The following is a 7,170-nucleotide window of genomic DNA, read 5'->3' as shown; positions in this document are numbered from 1 at the left end:
TGTTAGTTTCCTAGATTCTATTTCAAATGAGAGTAGAATATTTTGATAGTACATAGAAAAAAACACAAAACTTATTTCTCCTATGTTCAATCAATTACAGTTGTTGTTAGGTTCTGTCAAGTTGATTAGCGACCCTATGAACACTGGATCGGAATCCTATCCTGTGCCATCTTCATACTTCCTGACACACTAGAGCCATTGTGACAGTCATCGTGACAATTCACCTGGTTGAGGGACGTCCTCTCCTTAGCTGACCCTCCACCCTTCCAAGAATTATATACTTGTCCAAGAAATAGCCCTTCCTAGCAACATGTCTGTAGTATGTAAGGAGAAGACTCATCATCCTTGCCTCCAAAGAGCACTCCTGCTGCATCTTCTCTAAGATATTTGTTTGTTTATTTGCAGCGCATGTTCAATCAGTAATCACAGTATAAAAATATCATGACCTAGAAATATGTGTGTGTGCAGTGTGTGTGTGGGATATGCATGCATGTGCATGGAAGCTCTAGAAAAAAAATTTGTGTAAACTTGGTGTTGTTTTTGTTAAGTGTCATTAAATCTAACATGACTCATAACGATCCTATAAATAACATACCTAAATCTTTCTTATGCTATGCCATCCACACCATCTGTGATCATGTGAGCCCATAAATCCATCTTTTGGGGGGCTATTCTACTTTTTTTACTGATCCTTTCTAAGCATGATATCTCTTTCTAAAGAAACGTCGCTGCAGCCCCAAAGGCATGTGATTCAAATCCACCATTTGCTCCATGGAAGAGAGATGAGCAAGTGAATAGCAGCAGAACTGTCTCCTTTCATGCTGGAGATTTAGGTTCAATTTCTAGTGAAAGTATCCCAAGTGCAGTCGCTACCTGTCTGTCAGTGAATCCATCTCACTATGATGTGGAACAGGTTTAAGTGGAGCTTCCAGCTTAAAATAGATGATGACAAAAATTTTAGGAAATCTATTTAAAAAAAAATTAGCCCATGAATACTCTGAACCAGAAGAGACTGATCCCTTTGTGTATACATGAGGTTATCTAGTAGAGCAATTTCACAACAGCTAACCATAATTCATGCAGAACTTAGTTGTTGTTCAGTGCCATTGACTATTGCTGTTATGAGCCTGTGACTCATAGTGACCCTATGCACAATACCTTTGAGCTCTGTTCTATTCTGAATCAGTCTCACTATCTCCACACACCTACTCCCATTACTCCAGTTACTGTGTCAATCCATCTCACTCGGAGTCTTCCTCTTCTGCACTGTCTCACGTAGAATAGTTTTTCTAGAAGGTTGTTGTTGTTATTGTTAAGTGCCTTCGAGTGGCAGGCGACTCATAGCGACCCTATGGAGGAGAGTCCTCGATGCTTGGGTGCCTTTCATCCTCTCTCCAGGTTGGAAAATATTTAATAACCACTATGACTCTTCATCAGAACTCCCTATGGTGGTGGTTGTTATTTATTTTCAAGTTGAAACCAACCCATAACTGACCGTCCAGGAGATTTTCAGAGGCAGTTAGTTGTATGGGAGGAGATTATCCACCTTTCTCTCGTGAAGCAGCTGGTGGCCTCTAACTATGTGCCTGCAGAATTGCAGTGTAGCTTCTTGCCACTAGCGCACCAGAGCTCTCTTTCTTTGGTATGTGTTTTAAATCCTCACGCTGTATGTCTGGAAACTAAAGTTGTAATATTTCAATTATCTTTGAATCTTTTTATTTATTTATTTTTTAATTTTATTTATTTTATTATTTTGTGTGCGTGTACAGTCAAATCAGATCTGACTGGTACAGGAGGAGATTGTCCCTCCTTCTCCAAGAGAGCACCTGGTGGATTTGAACTGCAAGCCTCTGAGAATTGGAGTGCAGCTTCTTGCCACCATAGCTCCTTTTTTTAAAAAAAATGTTAATTTAATAAGCAATAATAAACTTTTTAAATTGTGTGATTTCTATTGTTTTTTTCAAGATTTCCTGAATTTTACTTTAGAGGCAAATCTCTGCCAGTATTATACACTAACAGATACTCATCCTTGCTCAGTGATAGACTGCCCAATTTCCTTACCTCAAAGAATTAGACTTTAATTAAATTTTAATAATAGTCAACTCATACATTATTATGATGTTACCTAAAAGAATTCCTGTTGTTGTCATGTACTGTCGAGTTGGAACTGACTTACCACTAAGAGGCAGTAACTGCAGAAGAGAAGATTGCCCATTTTTCCCCGAAGAGCAGTTGATAGATTCCAAACACTTGCCTTTATAATAGTCATACAATTCCTTACTACGTAGGCCACCATACTAAATAGCCTAAGTAACACAGTATGTAGTGAGTTTCCTAAAAACTGCTCAGAAGACATTTCATTTGTTGTTTTTAATAAAAGTATATTTCCCCAAAACAAAAATATTGTTTTATCAAATCTTAAGAACCTTATAGTCTCAGTATAATGTTAAGAACTAGCGTATTTAATTTAAAGATATATATAATCAATATTCTGCTAGGCCATAAAAATCTTATTTTTCCTATTGTTGTCGTTGTTGTTATGTGCCATTGAGTCACTTGCGACTCATAGCGACCCTATGTACAGCAGCACTAAACTCTGCTCTGTCCTGTGCCAATTGCACTGTCTCTGACACTCCCATCCCTATTACCTCAGTCATTGAATCAATCCACCTCCTAGAGGGCTTTCCCCTCCTGTGCTGTCCCTCCACCCTCCCAAGCATGATGTCCTTCTCCAAGGACCAATCAGTCCCTCCTTACAGCATATCCAAAGTATGTTAGATGGAGCCTCAGAATCCTCCAAGGAGCTGCCCGGTTTGACCCTTTCCAGGATGAATCTCTTTGTTTTCCTAACAGTCTGCGATACCCTCAATACTCTTCTCCAGCATCACAGCTCAAAGGCATCAATTCTCCTTCTATCATCCAAAGTCACTGTTCAACTCTCTGATGTATAACAAGTGATAACAAAGACCATGGCCTGTATCAAACACACCTTAGTCTCCAGAGAGACACCATTGCTCTTCAGTACTTTGGAGAGATCCCTAACAACAGACTTTCCCATGGCAATACGTCTTTTAAATTCCTGGCTACTGGTGTCAAGAGGGTTGACCATGGAGCCAAGCAAACTAAAGCTGTGAACAATCTCAGTCTCTTCACCATTCATCCTGATGCTGCCAATTGGTCCAGTGGTGAGAATCTTTGTCTTCTTGTCATTGAGCCTCAATCCACATTGTAGGCTGCAGTCTTTGACCCTCTGCAGCAAGCGCTTCAGGTCCTCCTCCGTTTCAACAAGCAGGGTTGTGTCATTTGCATAGTGTAGAGAAGTCAAAGGGTCAATGCCAGTCAATACAAAGCTTGTTCTAACCTAGAAATAATTGAATTATATTGGTCAAAATAAAAATAAAGTATAAAGGTTTAAAAAGAAACCAAAACACTGCCATCAATTTGGTTCCAACTCACAGCAATCCTTCATCAGATTTCTGAGTCCTTCAATGGGAGAAGAGTTCCCATCTTTCATATTCAGAGCCACTCATGGATTCACACTGGCAGAGACACAGAACCTTTTGGTTACCATTACAAGATCACATTAATTGTATTTAAAAGAGCTTAGGGTTAAACTAGATCTTTTTAGTTTCAAGATTTTTGTTCTCAATATATGTCTAGGTTCTGTGCTTTCTTGAGTTGCTTTATATACTACTTTTTAAAAATTTTCGTCATGTTAAAGTAGCTTTAAAAAATATATTTGACTTATCATTTGATCTCTAGTCATCATTACATGACACTTTTCCAAGGAAATGACCCAACCTTTCTTGGTGATGTAAAATCAGTTCAAGATCAATCTCTTAGTTACTTGTAAACTGTCCCATAAAGAAAATAACTTATACATGTCTCATACCTGATATCATTGCTTCCATGACCTCATTATAAAGGAGAGCATTTTGAAAGGTCTTCAAATAGAAGTTATAATTTGGGCTGGATATTTAAAAATTAAATGAGCTTGGTAATAATGTACAAAATCATTGTTCCTGAGTGTTGCATAGTATTCCATTATATGAATGTACCATGATTACACAATCCATTCATTTGTAGTTGGACATTTGGACTATTTCCATGTTCTTGCCATGGTGAACAATGCTGTTATTGACATTGGTATACAAATATCCATGTGTACCTCTGGAAGGGATTGGAGAGCATTATGCTGAGTAAACTAACTCCCACAAGGACAAATATTGTATAAAACTATTATTTTATAATGAGTATAAGGATCCAAGAGTGGTGGGAGTGGATGGAAGCAGAGGGATGAAGATGTTAAAGGGCAGGGAACATTAATCATGAGTTGTACAATTTGATGGGTGGTGGGTGAGGGAAATTGGAGGAATTTGTTTTCAAAATCAGTGTATTTGAATTTTGTAAATAAACTAGTACTAAAAAAATAATGAGCTTATAAATTTAATTTGAAACTTAAAAAACTTTGCCTTATTTTGTTCATCCATGTTGAATAACTAGCCATAGCTTTTTAGGCATTACAGGAAAGTAAACCCTCAGAAATACTTCTGCTCTAACGCAGGGATTGCTATGAGTCTAAATTGACTCAATAGTGACTGGTTTGGTGTATATAATCTATTATTCAGCTGCTTAGGGGAGGCTTATTAATTGTTTTACTGGGTACTCTTAAGAACTACTGAGAAGTCCAGTGCACATCAGTACAACATAACATTCCAGAGGGTTAAAAGCCTGCACAATCCTACTTGTTTTTTCTTCTCTTTGGTGTAAACAGAATCTCATCCCCACAGTCCCACAGTTACTACTTGCATTTACCTTTGCCATCAGCTTGTTGCTTCTCTTCTTTCTCAGTATTTTTCCCTTTATTACCAGTTTTGTTTCTCTCTCTCTCTCTCTCTATATATATATATATACACACACACACACACACACACACACACACACACTACCTGACTTTAGAATCAATATGAATGTAGTAAGTAAGAGTTTATTTGGGACTTAAAAACCAACTCATTATTTACACATTTACATGATAACTTTTACTTTAACTTCTAAATTACTTTTATAACTGTGCTTGTTCAGGCATTTCTTTTTTTATTTTTTAAGTCAGTTTGGGCTTAACATTTTCTCAAAGAATACAAAGATTTAGGCTTTAAAGAAACATAGAAATTCTGTTTGAAAATGCCTTTAAGTTGGTGCATATTCTCAGGTACACATAACAGATTTACTTACTCTATCACAGATCAAAGTGAGAATTTTTGCCAAAGGAGAGAATGAAGCAATTAGTTCCCATCCAAATTATTCTGCAATTTGTTAATCAGTACCATTGATCCCATCTGATCTGAAATTTACTCAGGACTTAAGTGTAAATAATCATCATTCAAGCTTCCCTGCCCTTAAAACTTATGAAAGACGGTTGTGTGGTAGACTGCAGCCTTGTCTTTGTAAACTGACCATTTCTCTTTTTAAGATAATTGATTGCATTATATTAGTAAATCTATCTTGTGGAGTAGTGGAAGATGGTGGGCAAGTTCACATGGGAGAAATATTAGTAGGATTTTTTTAGACACATCTTAACCTCAGACGCTGATCGGTTTTTGTTTAGGAGCTTATTAATTTCCCCCTCTAGTTGAGAGCTAGACAATGATTAAGAATCACAGAAGAAGAATTGATGTCTTTGAATTGTAGTGCTGGAGAAGAGTCTTGAACATACCATGGACCGTCAAGATAACAAATATGTCTGTCTTGAAGAGTGTGAAATCAAGTTTCTCTTTGGAGGTTAGGAATTTGAAGCTCCATTTCACATACTCTGGGCATGTGGCTATGAGGGATCAATCCTTGGAGAAGTATATCATACTTGGAAAGGTGGATGGGCAGTGCAAGAGAAGAAAACCCTGGATGAGATAGATTTGATACAGTAACTAGGGCAATGGGAGTAGATATGTCAAAATCAGTGAGACTGACTCAGGACAGGGCAAGCTTCAGAGCTGTTGTGAATAGGGTCACTATGAGTTGCAGATGATTTGATGGCACATAACAACAACAACAACAACAGTCTAGAAATAACAGACTGATAATGTGATGTTGTTTTTAATGTGTCGTCAACTACAACTCATAGCAACCCTTTGAACCACGGCCTGAACCTTGCCCTATGCTGAGCCAACAATCCTGTCTCTGACACGTCTGATCCCACTGCCAGAATCATTGTGTCAGTTCATCTTATCCAAGATCTCCCTCTTCTACATTGACCCTATGAACATTACATATTATAATTGTTGTTATGGTTGTCACTGAGTATGACTCCTAATAACCCTATATGAGTCCCTATCCTAAGCCACCCTACCAACTCTAACACACTTTAGACCATCACTGCCGTCACTGTGCCAATCCACCTGAGAGTCTATTTCTTTTTCAGTGTTGCTCCACTTTTCCAACCACCACGTCCCTTTCTAATGAATAATTTCTCCTAGCAATATTCCAAACGTATATGAGATGAAGCTTTATTATCTTCTCTTCCAAGAAATACTCTACCTACTCTATCTCCGAGAACTGTTTGTTCTTTGGCCAATCCTTGGGATACTCAATGCTTTTCTCCAGTACCATAGTTTAAAGTATTAATTATTCTTCTGTCATCCTTATTTCCTAGCTCTCAGATGCATATCAGATGATTGAAAAGTCCATGGTCTGAAACAGGTACACCTTTCTCCTCAAATTAACATCATTACTTCTCAATAATTTGGAGAGGTGTTTGACTGAAGACTTTCAAGGTGCAATAGGTCTTCTGATCTCCTACTAATGGTACTAAATGTATCTACTTTTTGTCCAAGTTAGATGAAGTCACTGACAGTTCCAACTTTTTCTCTACCCATCATGATGCTGCCTGTAAGTTCAGTGGTAATAATCCTTGTTTTCTTGTCAATGAGATGTATTTCATACTGAAAGGCTATATTCTTTGATCATCTACCACAACTGCATCATGTCCTCTTCACTTTCAGCAAACAAAGTTGTGTCACTTGGTAAAACAAATTGTTGATGAGTCTTCCTCCAATTCTGATGCCAAATCTTCTTCCTAGATTCCAGATTCTCAATGGGCTCTGCGTAAAGATAGAGTAGGTGTGAGGAAAGAATATAATGCTGACACATACCTTCTTATTTTAAAGCATATTTGTT

Source organism: Elephantulus edwardii, unplaced genomic scaffold (genome assembly GCF_000299155.1).
Source record: "Elephantulus edwardii isolate Elephantulus edwardi_28Jun2011 unplaced genomic scaffold, EleEdw1.0 scaffold00205, whole genome shotgun sequence".
Classification (NCBI taxonomy): Eukaryota; Metazoa; Chordata; class Mammalia; order Macroscelidea; family Macroscelididae; genus Elephantulus; species Elephantulus edwardii.
Note: the sequence above shows the minus strand (reverse complement) of the source record.